The sequence below is a fragment of the Lampetra fluviatilis genome, chromosome 1 (genome assembly GCF_964198595.1).
Source record: "Lampetra fluviatilis chromosome 1, kcLamFluv1.1, whole genome shotgun sequence".
NCBI classification, from domain to species: Eukaryota; Metazoa; Chordata; class Hyperoartia; order Petromyzontiformes; family Petromyzontidae; genus Lampetra; species Lampetra fluviatilis.
Genome location: NC_136275.1, coordinates 14,784,805 through 14,802,754, shown reverse-complemented (window position 1 = coordinate 14,802,754; position 17,950 = coordinate 14,784,805). Strand labels below are relative to the sequence as shown.

Sequence of the window (17,950 nt, the reverse complement as noted above, 5' to 3'; positions counted from 1 at the left end):
CGGGAGGCGATATAAGCAAGAGAGAGATCGACACGCATACAAGCACTGCCTTTGGATAAATAAATAAATAATCAACTTTCTGTCCGTCTCTATTCTATGTTAAAATGAAGTGGTTTTAGTTCATCAACATGTGGGATTTAAGAACCAATGTTAATGTGTTATGTAATACGTGGAATAAAAGCCCTTTTATCATTCCACTGCTGTGGGTTGGTGACGGAGAATGGTGCCGGAACCGGTTTAGATACAGTGAGGGAAAAAAGTATTTGATCCCCTGCTGATTTTGTACGTTTGCCCACTGACAAAGAAATTATCAGTCTATAATTTTAATGGTAGGGTTATTTGAACAGTGAGAGACAGAATAACAACAACAAAATCCAGAAAAACGCATGTCAAAAATGTTATAAATTGATTTGCATTTTAATGAGGGAAATAAGTATTTGACCCCCTCTCAATCAGAAAGATTTCTGGCTCCCAGGTGTCTTTATTACAGGTAACGATCTGAGATTAGGAGCACACTCTTAAAGGGAGTGCTCCTAATCTCAGCTTGTTACCTGGATAAAATACACCTGTTCACAGAAGCAATAAATCAGATTCCAAACTCTCCACCATGGCCAAGACCAAAGAGCTCTCCAAGGATGTCAGGGGACAAGAGTGCAGACCTACACAAGGCTGGAATGGGCTACAAGACCATCGCCAAGCAGCTTAGTGAGAAGGTGACAACAGTTGGTGCGATTATTCGCAAACGGAAGAAACACAAAAGAACTGTCAATCTCCCTCGGCCTGGGGTTCCATGCAAGATCTCACCTCGTGGAGTTGGAATGATCATGAGAACGGTGAGGAATCAGCCCAGAACTACACGGGAGGATCTGCTGGGACCATAGTCACCAAGAAAACAGTTGGTAACACACTACGCCGTGAATGACTGAAATCCTGCAGCGCCCGCAAGGTCCCCCTGCTCAAGAAAGCACATATACATGCCCGTCTGAAGTTTGCCAATGAACATCTGAATGATTCAGAGGACAACTTGGTGAAAGTGTTGTGGTCAGATGAGACCAAAATGGAGCTCTTTGGCATCAACTCAACTCGCCATGTTTGGAGGAGGAGGAATGCTGCCTATGACCCCAAGAACACCATCCCCACTGTCAAACATGGAGGTGGAAACATTATGCTTTGGGGGTGTTTTTCTGCTAAGGGGACAGGACAACTTCACCGCATCAAAGGGACGATAGACGGGGCCATGTACCGTCAAATCTTGGGTGAGAACCTCCTTCCCTCAGCCAGGGCATGGAAAATGGGTCGTGGATGGGTATTCCAGCATAACAATGACCCAAAACTCAACACACGGCCAAGCAACAAAGGAGTGGCTCAAGAAGAAGCACATTAAGGTCCTGGAGTGGCCTAGCCAGTCTCCATACCTTAATCCCATAGAAAATCTGTGGAGGGAGCTGAAGGTTCGAGTTGCCAAACGTCAGCCTCGAAATCTGAATGACTTGGAGAAGATCTGCAAAGAGGAGTGGGACAAAATCCCTCCTGAGATGTGTGCAAACCTGGTGGCCAACTACAAGAAACATCTGACCTCTGTGATTGCCAACAAGGGTTTTGCCACCAAGTACTAAGTCATGTTTTGCAGAGGGGTCAAATACTTATTTCCCTCATTAAAATGCAAATCAATTTATAACATTTTTGACATGCGTTTTTCTAGTGTTTTGTTGTTGTTATTCTGTCTCTCACTGTTCAAATAAACCTACCATTAAAATTATAGACTGATCATTTCTTTGTCAGTGGGCAAACGTACAAAATCAGCAGGGGATCAAATACTTTTTTCCCTCACTGTATCACTCACGACTATTGTCTCGTATGCGAATCACTTGCACCGCCGCTCCACCCAAGACCAATGCTATCCACCAGCATTTGTTTAAGGAAACAAACTGTGGACCCAGTATTTTATTCAGTGCACTTGCCTATCTCAGTGTTTGTTAAACATACCTCAATCTGCTGATTCCAGAGTTTGCTTACTTTAACAAATTCTGCTGGATCATTATTTCTGAAGCCTGTGGGATAATGTAGATTTAGCAAAAAAGTTAATTGGAAGGGACCAACGGAAGTACACATTCATATATGTTGCATCGAAATGGGCTGCCATCACAGATCGCATTACTTGAGACTCCACATTTAAAACGCTAAATCAAGGTGGTCCACAGTAGCAATGCATGTCTTCCTCTACTCGCATACGGCTGTCGCAGTCGATCGTCGTTTTCACAGGAAGTGCGATGTTCACTATCAGGGTCTCCCTGTGACATCTCTTACTACGTTCGGATGCTGTTTGGACCTCGGTTTGAGGATCCGCAGCGCGGCTCAATAGGGCGGCAGAAAGGTGTTTTAGTGGCTGGGACAAAAAGAGAATTGAGCCCCCATCAGATCTGCAGCCCGGTGCAAACTGCTCCACCTGCCGCCCCTCACTATAGTCCCAGTGGCTGGAGGGAAGCCATTGTGGCCTGGTTGAAAGCATGTAGTTGGAGTGTGGGTTGGCCTGGCAAGACTGCCATGTAAATCTGGGCCAACCCACTCTCCCAGTTCCCAAATTGAGCCGCTTCACCTTCCAGTTGTCGTGGGAACGTCAAATCTATGGTGTCGAAAGGGACAGTGCCGTGGAGAAACGAATTAATGCAATGATTGTAGCAGCCACGGAGACTAGACACCACAGATGTGTGTCGAGAGCCTCCGGCTCTGTGATTCAGCAGAAGTCTTTTAATTTTGCTTAATGAACGCCGGTAGATTCATGTTTAGATTTTGAATCAAACTATTTGAGCATTATTATGTGATTTATTCAGACATTTCAACTGCAGCTAATGAGTTTTAAGGTTACATATTTGTGAAGAGAGTGAATAATTTAGTGAAAGTGTGTAAGGATTTTTAAAGGACTAGGGGTGATTTGGTCCAAATTACTAGACTGCATATTGCATTTATCACAAATCGTCAGAGCCGTTATAATATTTATAAACTTTATAATTGCAACACAACCATTAAAATATGTATACTTTCAAGAACGCTCACAGTAATTAGTGCTCTGCGCTATCAACCTGGTGACCTGAGTTTGATTTCTAACCATGGCTAACAAACCTGTACTGACCAGTGTCGTGAAGTATGGTCACACAATCCCCTTGACTGACAAGGCATGGGGATGCCATTATCCAGCAGTGGATTGATGACGGCATTTTAATCACGACTACAAATTACATTGTGTCGGTTCTTGCACAGGTGTCCTGTACCATCTGCTTCATCACTGGCCGGACTAAGTATAAGGAGTACATTATGTGACACGCAAAATGAGTTAACTCGGCTCCATTTAATTGCAGTGTCTACGTTAACACCAAATAGTGCACTCTGCTACTAATGGAGATTCCAGGAATGTTATGCCATTCACAGTCAACGTTGAATAAATAATCAACCCTTGCAATAAAGCGCTGCATTCAAGTTTAAGTGTCATGTTTCCCAGCTCAAACGGATGCGAGGCAGAGTTTATCTCCGTTTATGGGCCGGATTTAGTGTTAAAATGTCCACATTCCTATGCCGGGGACCAGTCTTTATATAAAACCATTGTCATATTTTCCTAAGTGTTGTCATTATCAGCAACCATGGGCAATCCACTGGTAGATTAAGGCCTCCCCAAACAATTGACATCTCTCGCAATCCCATGATACAACAGTCCACCTAGCACATGAGCCGATTTCATCACTCAATCTCCTGGGTTGACGTCTCTCTCGGATGCGTTGCACAAAGTGGCAAGGATCTGTAAGAGTCAGGCTTGAGGGCCCATGCACTCACGCCGTGCCTCTCATTCGTCCCTTTCCATTCAAGGGATGCATTACCATTGCAGGGCGCCACGGTGATATTAACTGCCTGACGCCTGTATATTTGAAGTTTGCATATCTGTCCCCGTGGTCGAGTGGATTTTACTCCACATTTAGAAACATGCGTCTTAGAGTATTTGGCTGCTATATATTTCCACATGATAAGCCACCTCGTTGAGCTTACCTGATAAAATAGCATAATCTTATTGGGATTAAGCAGTCAGCAATTGGAAAACAGATACGCACTGCAGGGTTTATTTCGTAATCAACATTGCAATGCAATGTACAGCATCTTAGAAAGAGGAAGCGCTCGCCTATCCGCTTCTCACCATCAATGGATTACGAGCAGTATCACATGTAAATGCGCGAGAGTGTTTATGCCCATGACACCCTTGCTTAATTGGCTTTATTTCATGCATAACGGTTTAATGCAACTTTGAAATGACGAATAAGCATGATGTAATTTCTCAGTAAATATCCCAAAAAAATAAATGTTGCTCACGAAAAAAATAGGAGCAGTAGTTGGCCGATAATTAACGGAGCAGTGGCAAAATGGTTAGAGCACTAGATCAAACAATCGTAATTATTGGCATGGCTTGCAGAAGCCTTCATCCAGCAGCGGATTGACAACAGAAGCTGTGCATGATATGCTTACTTATTTCATTGGCTTATTTCACAAATAACATTTTACGTGCCTTTCAAATGACAAATGTGCGACATTTTTTTTGCAATTTCCGAAAAATCACCATGAGCTAACTAATGTGAAACGCAAGTTGATGGAGTTGTTAAAGACCCCTTAATGAATACAGAAAGTATTACAATGTTTACTAATTTGCATTAAACAAACGGAATTCTTAAACGCAGCAGTTATGCGTAAATATATACAGTACGAGCGATTACATTAATACATGTGTAGTGACAGTGATTGTCACTGTGTGGTGCCGGGCTTACAAAGCCACGGTGGATAATGTGCTGACATTATGTGTAGCCCGCTTACGGGGCATCGTACCAGCCCTAGCTGAGCTTGGGTGAGCGCTGGTCAGCGCGGAGGCACAGCGAGCAGTGTGCGGTGCGGGCTCCTGGTGAGGGAGCGAGAGGGAACGTCAGCCAGCCAGGGTTACATTGGGGCATGATACGCTGGTTGACTTGCTGACATGTAACCGGATGACATTGGAGGGGGGCCACCGGTGGAGGTGGGCCGCTGGACGGTCATGTGGTCTAAAAGAGCTCTCGGGAGCCTTCGAGAAAGAGCTCAAGAGATCTGGAAGGTGGGCGGGCCGACGGGCGGAGCCAGCCCCAGCCCAGGGGGATATAACGGGGGCCCCGTGAGGAGCTCGGGTTTCTTCGTGTGCTGGTGTGCAGAAGAAGCCTCTAGCCAAGACCCAGCTTGTGGTCCAGACCGGGATAGCGAACCGTGTCTAGTTCTGCCGTAGCGTGATTAGATGGGCATTCGAGACCCGAGTGTAGATTGTGTGATGTGTTAAAGTTGCGTAATAAATAGTGTTGCTCCCAAGATAACGTATGCGACTCATTTGGCCTCACTACACATGAATGCATGCCAAGCCCACTAAAGAATAAACACACACCGTATCATTATAATTGATTAACAATTATCGTATTTCAGTTGTTTAGCACCCCTAGAAAATTCCCTACTCTACACCAGGGCATCCATCCAACCTAAACATCAACAAGGGAACATTTGGCAGTTGTTGGGGGTGGGGATGGGGGTTGTGCTGTGAGAGGGGGGTGGGGGAGTTCTGTGTTGTGGGCAAAGCCAGCGCAAAACAGCCCAACTCTTGTGCTCACAGAAATTAGCAGACCCCGTGCTTCTTAAAACTTGGGACACAGACAGCAGCAGTCAATGCGAGATTCGAAACGACAACAAATTGCAATAATGCGTGAACAATTTACAAAATAATTCCAGCAATTAACGCCAACTGCCAGATTTACCCCGAAATGCATCCAAAACTTTGGTCGGAACTTAGAAGCTAAGCAGGTGTTTGATATGGGTTAGTATTAGAGGGTTGTGGAATGTGCTGCAGTCTCGAGACTACGAGGTGTGTCCAGAAGACGGCGGTTTCGAGTGTCATTTCTTCATAAATGCTTGCCGGGTGGGTTGAAGCTAACGACACTCATTGGAATAGACCAAATATCCCAGGTGCAGGATCCTCCTGAAAAAAAGTCTTGAGACTCAGGTGATGCTGTCCTATGTAAATAATTGTAATTGTTCATTTAACTAAATTCACAGGCCTTTGTCAATCCACTGCTGGACGAAGCCCTCCCATGTCGGTCATGATGGTTGTTTGGACAGTGCGGATTAGTGATGGGGGGGGGGCAAAACCGGTTCAGATATCACTCACCATCGATGTTAGCCGTGGTCAGAAATCAAACTCAGGTTGCCCAGTTTATAGTGCAGTGCGAGAACAAATCCACCACTGCTCCACCCCATTAATCAAGTAACATAGTTCAAAACAAACAAGGGTTATCATTGACTCTTTTCTTTTCTTGTTCAGGAGCTAAATTATTCGTCCAGTAAGAGAACCGATAATTTATCGTCATTGAGCACAGTACTTATATAATCGGACAGCCCCGACTCGACTGAGTCCTGCGAGGCTGAGGGATGCATCCACAGCGACTTCGCTGTTTGCACAGGCTGCATGTAATCGGGCTGCTTTCAGAGCCCACGCTGATCAGTTATGCCGACACGCACATCACTAAGATTTGACTCCACCCACATATGATCTCTCTTCTGTAAAATAATACAAATTCCACTTTTGTCCTAAAGCCTCCCATGGGAACATTTAATGCAAATCCTGCAGAGATATTTTGAAATGGTAATTACGTTTTAGTGGATTAAGGTGCCAAAGCCCCCAAATAATTAGTCTTTCTGAAGATTATGGCATAATTCTGCATTTGAAAAAGGTGAGAATGGGGAATTTTAATAGTATACCTAAATAAAATTAAACCACACACTTCCAAACAAGCAGTCGGACATTTTTCTAGTTTTTTATTGTACGATATTTATTTTAAATGTCATATAGTGTGTATTTAGTCACTCTGCATGCAGATGCATGCTATTCCCTTGGTCCCAGTTATGCGTTTTTACTAATTCACAGGCAAATAACATCCTATCTTGAATTTGGAGCTTTCGTGACTGCAGGAATTACTCTATGGTTCTTTCGGTAAAGTCACGTCTAAAGATAAAATAATAAATTAAATAATAACATACGACGTTTCGATTGCAACACAAGAAATCATCATCAGGTATAAATGAAATAGCAACAACACATTTTACCAGCAAACTATAGACAGACATATAAGCAGACATATCACCAAGATACATAGAGAGAGAGTAACACAGGCACAGAGAGGGAGATTCTCTCTGTAGCGAGGCCTTAAATAGACAGAGGGGGCGGTGTCAGAGAGAGTTGGAGGGGTTAGAGAAAAAATTAACATGTCAATGAATACGAAGCACGCCTGGTAAAGTAAGCAAGCTTGAACATTAGGAGAGAGGGAGAAAGAACACACTAAATTAAATAACCTAGCAAAATATCGAAATGTTATGTAATACAACACAGAGAGTCGGTCAACACACAATTAACGCATAGCCTGTCGATTACGTATTTCAAAGATTGCTAAGTTAGAATTTAAGTGTGAAAATTCCAAAGAAAGACAAAACATAAAACAAGGGGAACTGAGACACACAGACAGAGCAGAACATAAGAACGACAAAAAACGAGTGGAGACAGAAAAAATACACTAAATACACAGGCAGAGAGAGAAAACAAAAGACCCAGAGAGAGAGAAAAAGATAAACTTGGAACTTCCCTGTAGAAGTGGTTCAATCTTGAATTTGGAGCTTTCGTGACTGCAGGAATTACTCTATGGTTCTTTCGGCAAAGTCACTTGTGATACCCCCCTGAGCAGCAATAACTGCAACTAAGCATTTCCTGTAACCGTTGGTCAATCTCTCATATCGAATTTGAGGAATTTTGGCTCATTCCTCCTTCCAGAACTCCTTCAACTCCGTGACATTTGAGGATTGCCTTACATGGACAGCTCGCTTCAGGTCCTGCTACAACATTTTTATGGGGTTTAGGTCCTGAATTTGATTAGGCCATTGTAAAACGCGGAACTTATTCTTCTGCAGCCATTCTTTTGTAGGTCTGCTTTTATGTTTAAGATCATTGTCTTGCTACAAGGCCCACTTTCGGTTCAGCTTCAGCACATGGATGGATAGCCTGATATTCTTGTCTAGAATCTTCTGATACAATGCAGAATTCATGGTTGTGACAATGATGACAGGCCGTCTGGATCCTCAGGTAGCAAAGCAGCCCCAAACCATCGCATTCCCACCACCATGCTTTACGATTGGGATGAGGTTCTTCTGTTCGAAAGCAGTGTTTGATTTTCACCAAACATAACGTTTCTCATTGAGGCCAAAAAGTTATCCCTTTGACTTGTCTGTATAGAGAACATTGTTGCAGAAGTCTTGTAGTTCATCGATGTGTTCTTTGGCGAACTTCAGACAGGCAGCAATGTTATTTTTGGAGATCAGTCATTTTCGCCTTGCTATCCTTCCATGAACACCATTCTTCTTCAGTCTTGTTCTGAAGGTTCAATAAAAACACTCACATTAGCCAAGTTGAGAGTGGCATGCAGCTTCTTCGATATTTCTCTGGGGTTCTTTGTGACTTCATCGATGTTCTTAGAGTTTGTTTTTGAAGAGATTTTGGTAGGACAACCGCTCCTGGGTCGAGTGACTGTGGTATTGAACTTTCTAAATTTGTAGACTATCTGTCTGACAGTGGATTGGTGGTGCCCCAAATCCGTATAAATGGGTTTGTAACCCTTTCCGCGCTGATGAGCATTAATAACTATTTTTTCTGAGGTCCTCATATTATGTTTTATTGTGGCATGACGTGTTTGCACACACCTGTATGGTAAAGACCACACTTTAACGCGTATGCTTTCACGACCACTATTATCCATAAGAGGTTTTTGGGTTAAATCGCGTAAATATAAATGTGTCGTTAAACCCGCCAACTCCCGACACAACCAATTAGTAAGGTTTGTCACTTAAAAAAACGGGGCAATTCGTTATTCACGCGATATAACCCAAAAACCCAAATCATATGTTATGGAGGACCAAACTCACATAGTTTCTGATCTTTACATAGGATGGGGCCTCCCAAACTCACCCCTGAAGATCTACCTAATTATTTAAACATCTGATTCTAATTATTCCCTTAATTGAGCTAATGAAACCAGGGCTTCACTTTATTTTTCAAATACCCTGAACCTTAATTACTCATTGTTTGTTTAATTCATACATCATTTTGTGTCAAAAGTCATAGAATTGGTTAATCTAACGTCTATTGGATATTTAAGAAAATATCGATTTTGATTCGAGAAGGCTATCATGGTAAAACTATGTAATTTCTATCATTATTATTGGGGTACACAAACTTGTTCTTGGCACTGTACAAGAGAGATACCTCCCATGAAGCGATGCAGACTAATGTGGCAGATTATGTTAGTGAGCGCCTATTATGACAAGAATGGGGTGGCATGGATATGCTTCTTTGTCGCAATTGTTTTGTTCCAATACTGATGTTTTACTATAACACCAGGTCCTCAGTTAAGGCTGAGTTGACCTAGGGGAGACCTGAGTACAGTTCTAATACTCCTTGCCATGGCCAGAAATCGAGCTCAGATTACTGGGTTTATAGCTCAGTGCGCAATGCCACTGCACGACCTCTCCCCATCTACACACATATGCAGTAAGTCCCCTAGTTGCGGAAGATCTGACTTATGGAAATCTGACTTTAAGGAAATGCTCCCATAAATCATGTTTAAAAAATTCAATGTGCGGAAATGTTTGCGTTAGTTACGTAAGCGCACATAGTGCAGCGCGGCGAGGTTGCGGATGAATACCGCGGAGCGAGGCGTAAACCAGCCCCCTTTATGTCTCACTCCACCACAATGCCGCCTTCACCGAGCCCGAGCTTCATGAGGATTAAGGTAAATGTAATTTTTTGTAGCGTTACGTAATCCTTTTCCTTTTGTGGCATTATGCAATTGTTTTTTTTTATATGCTTAGAACTATATTTTTTCCCGTGTTCATATTGCTAGTTTTCTTTATTTTAAGTTTATTTAATTAGTTATTTACTGTATGTACTTTATTTAACACAATTACATTTATATTGCTTATGGTCTTAGCCAACAGGGATCGGAGAAGTCAAGGCCTAGCCCAGGGGTCGGCAACCTACGGCTCCGGAGCCGCATGCGGCTCTTTACGGGCTGCTTCTTGACGATATGTACATAGATGCATTGCGGCTCTTGAAATACTGAATTTTGTACCGAATTGGAAAGAAATGGCTCTTGTTATTTTGGTTGCCGACCCCTGGCCTAGCCTAATGCACGGTAAATGGACATTCCGAAGTGACTGCTTTCTGTTAACAATTCATATACAAATGTTTCGTGGTATTCATAAACAATTGGATACAGTATATGTTCCATTCGTTTAATAATGGGTAGTGTTAAGGTAGATATTCCATGAAATGAAAGAATCATAGGAAGTGCAGAGCGTATGTACAGCAATACAATACAGGGAGCGATAGAAAACGGATGACAGCGCGATACAGAAAATGAACCTATAATCGGGTAGGAGAGGCACAACTATTTCCGTATATGGGATTTTATTTTGTTTCAGGGGGAAATTGTTCAGTTTCCGACATATTGGAAACCTAACCCTTCCTTAACCTGAAGACTGCCTGTATACGAACGCAATATTTAACAAAATATGTGGCGATACTGTTTTGGCAATGCTGCACAAACGCAAATTAGAAAATAAACGTCAATAGCGCTGCGGGCTTAAAAAGAAAAAAATCGTAATTAGTGACGTATGCATGGCAAACAGTGTCATGTATAGTCATCACGGCTCGTTGTACATTCTACACATCTTTATCATCAAAACCTGGAAAGCGGGATGTGTGTGATGAGGGGGTAAGGCACGACTGGTGTGAATTAAAAACAAATAACCGCTGCTCTTCTCAACTCGACGTCTCCATTGGGCCATGTGTGCAGGAGACAAGCGAGACCCAAGAGACGTTGTAAATATGGCCCTCCTTTTCCCACGGCTGTCACGTTCATCTTCCGCCGTGCCCCTTGTCATTGCTCCCTCCGCTTTTCAATTTCGGTGCCACGCGATGCATTCCACATGAGCAGATGCCTTGACCTTTATATCTCTCGTGCCGACCTTTCGTGCGCACCCGATCCCGCTCGCTAAAACCCATCCCCGGGGTTGCTCTGTCTCAACACTTTTGCAGTGCTCGCACAAAGCGCCTACATTTTTTTAAGTTCCCGTTTCCCTTTTCAGTTTTTTTGGTGACAAAGCATCGAGGAAATCGTTTTTGCCACTACAATATGCGACCAAGAGAAACGATCGCCGCTGCCCTCCCACAGAATCACGGAGATTGGTTTGTGAGAAAGTGGCGCCGCTTCACGCATAAAACGTACGCGGCGTCTGCATAGCGTCCAGAATTCTTATGCGGGTGCAGGGAAGGGATTGATGCGGGGTGGCAAAGGATCGTCCGGGTGGGACAGGCGGGAGTGCAGTTTGATTGTTCAGCCAATGTCTCGGAACTTCTATTATTATAAAGCCCGCTGCCGTCGCCGCATCAACCAGATGCAACACAGCACCACGCGTTTTAAGAGCAGAGATGTTTGGGAATTGATGTTGCTTTGAACCTGAAGTACTGTAAACTGATGATGAGAAATGCGAATCTGAGCTACAATGAGATATTTTGGAGGTAGTCTAAAGCGTTTGAAAGTGGCGAGAGTAAAGAGTATGCTTAGGAAAAAGCGAGCGATGTAGTTTAATTCTACAGAGGCTTCGTGAATTTTTGTATGCCAATATATTTCAGTGAGAGTGCCTATCTATGATCAGTGGACGAATGCTTCTTTCTGCTTTTAGCAAATCACAATGGTGATTTGTTTTAGTTGTTTCTTCCATATGTGAGGCAGTCCCACGGTGTTATATCAATGCCATTTGTTTGGCATGTTGGAAGAAACCAGGAGATAAATAGCAAACCACACATAGGAGCGGGAAAATGCTCAAAGCCTCTCACAGATAGATTCGAGAGTCATATACTCTACGACCTGCTGGTTACCTCGAGCGAGTCAGGTAGAATTTAACTTAGGTTTCCCACTGGAGCACCCACCACGCATACCAGCTGGCGACACTCAGCACTGTTGTCTCCTTGGCCACCTCATTGAAATGGCATCGTGCTTATATGTGTGTGACGCGCCAACCCTCACCAGCAAAGATAATCGGCGCGCGCCACCACGCCTCAGCTCTGCGGGCGGTTCCTCTGTGAGGTTGTGTAATCGTTTCTACGACGCAGATTCTTCGCCGAAGTGAGTGCGTTTCTTATGCATGATGGGGGGTGAAGCGGGTGGTTTGTGGTGAGAAATATTTTCCGGAGCTCAGCTCTGTTCCGTACACTTGTTGTTTGGTATTGTTGTCAAAGCCACAAACAACCTGTTCTCCCTTGAGAGCTCAACAACAGAGGCAACCGAGTCTCAAACGTGAACACTGCCCTCCTCTGGGGTGAGGGCGACAGTATTATGGAAAATAGCCAAGCCAACGGACGATGCCGCCCAGGCTACACAAACCCCTGCATAATCTCCACCGTGGGGGTGTGGGGGGGTGCTTTCAAAGGAATTAGACGTGCGGGGAGTGAGAGGCACGTAGTGTTGATGGCCACTTCAAGGACACCGTCGCCGCTTGTTAGTAACCTCGGCGCAGCGCGCTGTGTATGGGACGGGGAGGTGGGAGTGGGCTTGGTGGGGGGATGCGAGATCTGCGCTCACGCCAACAGACATCGGTGCTCAGCGTCAAGTACCCTACCTCGCTCGGCTAGCAGCTCAGCCTCCGTCAATAGACAGGTGTGGATATTTGTGGATTGGATTAATATTTTATGCCCACATTTTCCCCGGAATGCTCCTACTTGTCAACTCTTATTTGGCACGCTCAGTAAATTAACGCTGAAAATGCGTATTCATCAGTTTGTTTATTGGCGTTGTGATTGCTTTTGTCGGCATTCTCGTCAGCGTTTTGCATTTGTTGAAAGTGTTTAAACACCGACTGTGTCGTGACCACCCGGCCCCCCACTTCCCCCCGCCCCCGGAGTTTTAAATGCCCCCTTTTAAACAAGGTCACACTTACATGACGGCAGATAGGGTTGCTTTGTCGGCAGGGCTGGGATCTGAGAAGATCACTCATCCCACGTGCTCCCTCCAAAGATACAATGACTTCTAAAAAAAAAACGTAGTCTCCATCCACTTCAAATGGGTGGGTACTGCAAAGAGGATGGGGAGAGTGTTTGATAAGAATATTGAGGTCTTCTTTAATCTGGCACTTGAAAAGCAACGGATGGATTCGTGACTATATGTGGTCTTTGTAAAGTCAATCGACGCCGTCCAGAGTGGCCAGATACATTCAATGCGCTCCTCCCGCAGGAGCACGTGTTAGGCGATGCCAGATTATGTGAGTGATGGACGGAGTTGGTGTGGAGGGGGCATGATAGGTTCCTTACGACCAAATTATAACGTGTTCTCGAGCTGAAAGGGGTATTCAACTGCCCAAAAAAATCTGCGCAGGCCAGAAAGGAATTATTTTTACAAACTGTACAGAAAGAGATATTTCTCTTTGATCTCCGGCTGTACCTATTTTTTCCTAAAAGTAGAGAAGAGAGAAGGTTGATCAACATAAATACTGTAATATGTCGGTAGACGTCGGGGATGCGTTCCTGAATGGTGCAAATAAATATCGAAATTACGGAAAGCAATTTACAGAGGTAGGTCGAGGCGAAGGCTGAGGCGACAGATACAAGAGAGGATGGATGATGCTGTCAGTGATGTAAGTGTGGGTTGAGGTGACGCAAATTAGGTGGTGGTATTAATAATGTGACGACTTATTTGCCAAACGACGTAAAAGGGGGTGACGTAAATCGGGGAATTATCAATCTCAGGGACAAATGGGAGCGGTCAGAAACGATGGCTATATTATACTTATAAGTCCGACAAATGGCGATTCGGAAAACGGTTGTTCTGCTTCCTGAATATCTAAATAAAAACCTCCACAATCTTGGCTCTTGAGAGCCGATGATGCTGCATACCAAAAAAATGGTGGTGTAATTTTGACACTCAACACACGCTGAGGTTTCTGTTAAATTTCAAAGCTGAATGCATGTGTTCGTGTACAAATCATTTATAGAAATCTCATTGTAGAAACGAATACCTTCCCGGGTCACTCGTAGACCGGGAAGTGGCATGTGACTAGAGTAGCCACAGCCACGGATGTTGTGTGTCGGTTTTATGTATACATATTTTCCAAGGTCGCCGACCCGGACAGACACGGCTTAAATTAAACCGTGCATATAGTTCTGACTGATGAACGTGAGTGGTAATGCAGCCGAACTGGTGAACAAGCACGGGAGGATGACCAAGGGCGACCAAGATGGAGCTCGCCAACTTCGTGGGGAGGGGGCAGGAGACCATCATTGGCGCGTTGGATTAAAATTGACTACAGGCGTACAGCATCGGGCAGCGCTAGCGTCAACATGGGGGGATTCTCATCAAACAGTAAATTTAACATGGCTGATGTGCACGCATAAATCGCACGCATACATGTACAGTGAGGGAAAAAAGTATTTGCTCCCCTACTGATTTTGTACGTTTGCCCACTGACAAAAAAATGATCAGCCTATAATTTTAATGGTAGGTTTATTTGAACAGTGAGAGACAGAATAACAACACAAACATCCAGAGAAACGCATGTCAAAAATGTTATAAATTGATTTGCATTTTAATGAGGGAAATAAGTATTTGACCCCTCTGCAAAACATGACTTAGTACTTGGTGTCAAAACCCTTGTTGGCAATCACAGAGGTCAGACGTTTCTTGTAGTTGGCCAACAGGTTTGCACACATCTCAGGAGGGATTTTGTCCCACTCCTCTTTGCAGATCTTCTCCAAGTCATTAAGGTTTCGAGGCTGATGTTTGGCAACTCGAACCTTCAGCTCCCTCCACAGATTTTCTATGGGATTAAGGTCTGGAGACTGGCTAGGCCACTCCAGGACCTTAATGTGCTTCTTCTTGAGCCACTCCATTGTTGCCTTGGCCGTGTGTTTTAGGTCAAACACGGCGAGTTGAGTTGATGCCAAAGAGCTCCATTTTGGTCTCATCTGACCACAACACTTTCACCCAGTTGTCCTCTGAATCATTCAGATGTTCATTGGCAAACTTCAGACGGGCATGTATATGTGCTTTCTTGAGCAGGGGGACCTTGCGGGCGCTGCAGGATTTCAGTCCTTCACGGCGTAGTGTGTTACCAACTGTTTTCTTGGTGACTGGTCCCAGCTGCCTTGAGATCATTGACAAGATCCTCCCGTGTAGTTCTGGGCTGATTCCTCACCGTTCTCATGATCATTGCAACTCCACGAGGTGAGATCTTGCATGGAGCCCCAGGCCGACGGAGATTGACAGTTCTTTTGTGTTTTTCCCATTTGCGAATAATCGCACCAACTGTTGTCACCTTCTCACCAAGCTGCTTGGTGATGGTCTTGTAGCCCATTCCAGCCTTGTGTAGGTCTACAATCTTGTCCCTGACATCCTTGGAGAGCTCTTTGGTCTTGGCCATGGTAGAGAGTTTGGAATCTGATTGATTGCTTCTGTGAACAGGTGTCTTTTATACAGGTAACAAGCTGAGATTAGGAGCACTCCCTTTAAGAGTGTGCTCCTAATCTCAGCTCGTTACATGTATAAAAGACACCTGGGAGCCAGAAATCTTTCTGATTGAGAGGGGGTCAAATACTTATTTCCCTCATTAAAATGCAAATCAATTTATAACATTTTTGACATGCGTTTTTCTGGATTTTGTTGTTGTTCTGTCTCACACTGTTCAAATAAACCTACCATTAAATTTATAGACTGATCATTTCTTTGTCAGTGGGCAAACGTACAAAATCAGCAGGGGATCAAATACTTTTTTCCCTCACGGTATATGCACACACACACATACACACCATGGCCATGTGTACGGATAGATAACCGTAGAGATGCAGCGACACTGCGGCACTGCTCCCAATGGCAGCACCAGGCGCTGTCCGTCTGGACAAATGTTTCCCCCATCGCTCCTCGAACGGCCATTATGTACGGTACCCCTTGAGTGGCACGCTGCTACTATATTAGCTACATCCATGGCGAGAGGTATACTAGATGTGATATTCCGGGGTGCAGAAATATTGCAATGTCGTCGACCTGGGCATTGTAAAACAGCCAGCAAACCCCCCCCCCCCGTCCCCCTCCCATGGCGCTTCGCTCAAATATTTTTTCGCTGGACATTTTTTAGCACGGCGACTAACGCAGGCAGCTCATCCTTACCCGCTAATGAATTTGAATTCAGATGTAATTTGCTGTGTACGCACGCGTCGCCAAAAATGCAACGCGCGCACCGAATGTTGAGCAAGTTTCATTAATTTATTACATGCACTGAGACTTGCCCGGCGGTGGAGCAATTCTCGACTGCTCAAAGAAAGCCCGTGGACCCCTGGGGGTGGGCGCTGTTGTGATTGGCACGCGGCAGACCTCCCCGTAATTGCGTCGTGTTGGTCTCAATTGTGTAGCCAAAGCAACGGGGGAGACGGAGCTGACACCGACATCCCGAGCGCCGGTCCCTTCTGCAACACGACAAGAACCGTCACGCGGGGTCGCGGGGTCAGCCCCACCACGCGTTGCTGTTGGGTCTGCCCGCCGCCGCCCACTGTTGGGTCTGAATAATGCAGCCAGGGCAATCTGTTGTCCGGCTTATGATGTGGTGTCCCGGTGATCATGTGTTACCGGTGACGTTGTGTATGGGTGTAGTTGGGTTGGAATTGTTGATCCGGGTATTGGGTCAGTGTTTTGTTGGGTCCGAGTGTTGTGTCAGGTTGTATTATGTTATGTTACACCATACATAGCCGTGCTAATTGGAGTTGCAGGAGGACAACTAACTAAACATAAAAAACAAGGATGTTTAGGTTGTTTTGGAGTGTTGTTCGCTATGGTTGTTTGGTTTGGCGCTACCCTGGGGGTTGTTATGTAAGGATAAATAATATGGGTGATGTTGAGTCTGGGTGTTGCGTTTCACACGGTTGTAAAAGGGAGAAACATGAGGTATCGGAGGCAGCGGGGAGCGATGGTTCTTTGCCGTTTATGGGCAAACCTTGTGGCTATTAAACAGCCAAAACACACCCCCATAATCAGGTAGGCAGGATGGCATGTGCATGCGTCTTTGTGTTTATTTCACCAGGATTAAAGATGAGAGACAGCCTTAGAAGTTGACATATCGATTGTTAGGAGCAATATATCACTCGAGAGGGCCAGGTTTAATTGGGAATTTACCATGTACGTTTGAACTTTTCGCCCACTTCTCCGGTCAATACACGTTGAACCCAGTAATAGATTAGGTGCAGGCAGTGGCATAGCATGGTTGCCATGACATCTGGTGTAAGGAATGAAACGGCCCCTGCTGTCCAGCTTCCTCCCTCAAGGTAGCCCGGCACCTTGCACCCTCTGGCCCTTTTGCCCAGGTGCAGGTGTACCGCCTGCACACTCGATAACTATACATGCACAACTGAATCCAACTGGCCCTTAAATTACATGAGTTCCTCTGTAAGCTGGAACCCAAAACATTTGAAGAATTTCCCTGGGTGTGAATTCTAAATGTAATTGGTGTTGTACTCGTCAAGCATGTGTACTTCACAAGCATAACATTCAGGAACCCGGCGATCGTTGAAAAGATCATTCCTTTCCATGTGCGAGAAGAGCAAATTAAGCTGAAAAGGGCCAAACATACCCTTCTTCCTTCTCTGGAACAGCAAAACGGCAAACTTTAGTGGGCAATACTCAGCTACAGATTCTAGCAAATATAGACAGTCGCAAAAGGAAGGTATACCTGCTTACATGCTCAATCACAGCATTATCATTGCTTCATTATGCACGTAGAGAAAGTATTTTTACATTACACACACCTGTCCTCCAGGGGGGACAGC

At 44.7% G+C, this 17,950-nt stretch overlaps 1 long non-coding RNA gene across 1 annotated transcript; it reads left to right on the top strand.

Annotated features, from left to right (window-relative positions):
* Window positions 1–9,788: 9,788 nt before the first annotated feature.
* LOC144935464 (uncharacterized) lies at window positions 9,789–16,731 on the top strand. Its single transcript, XR_013637310.1, has 3 exons — window positions 9,789–9,875; window positions 14,332–14,501; window positions 16,544–16,731. It is a non-coding gene; the product is annotated as an uncharacterized LOC144935464 (long non-coding RNA).
* Window positions 16,732–17,950: the final 1,219 nt, after the last annotated feature.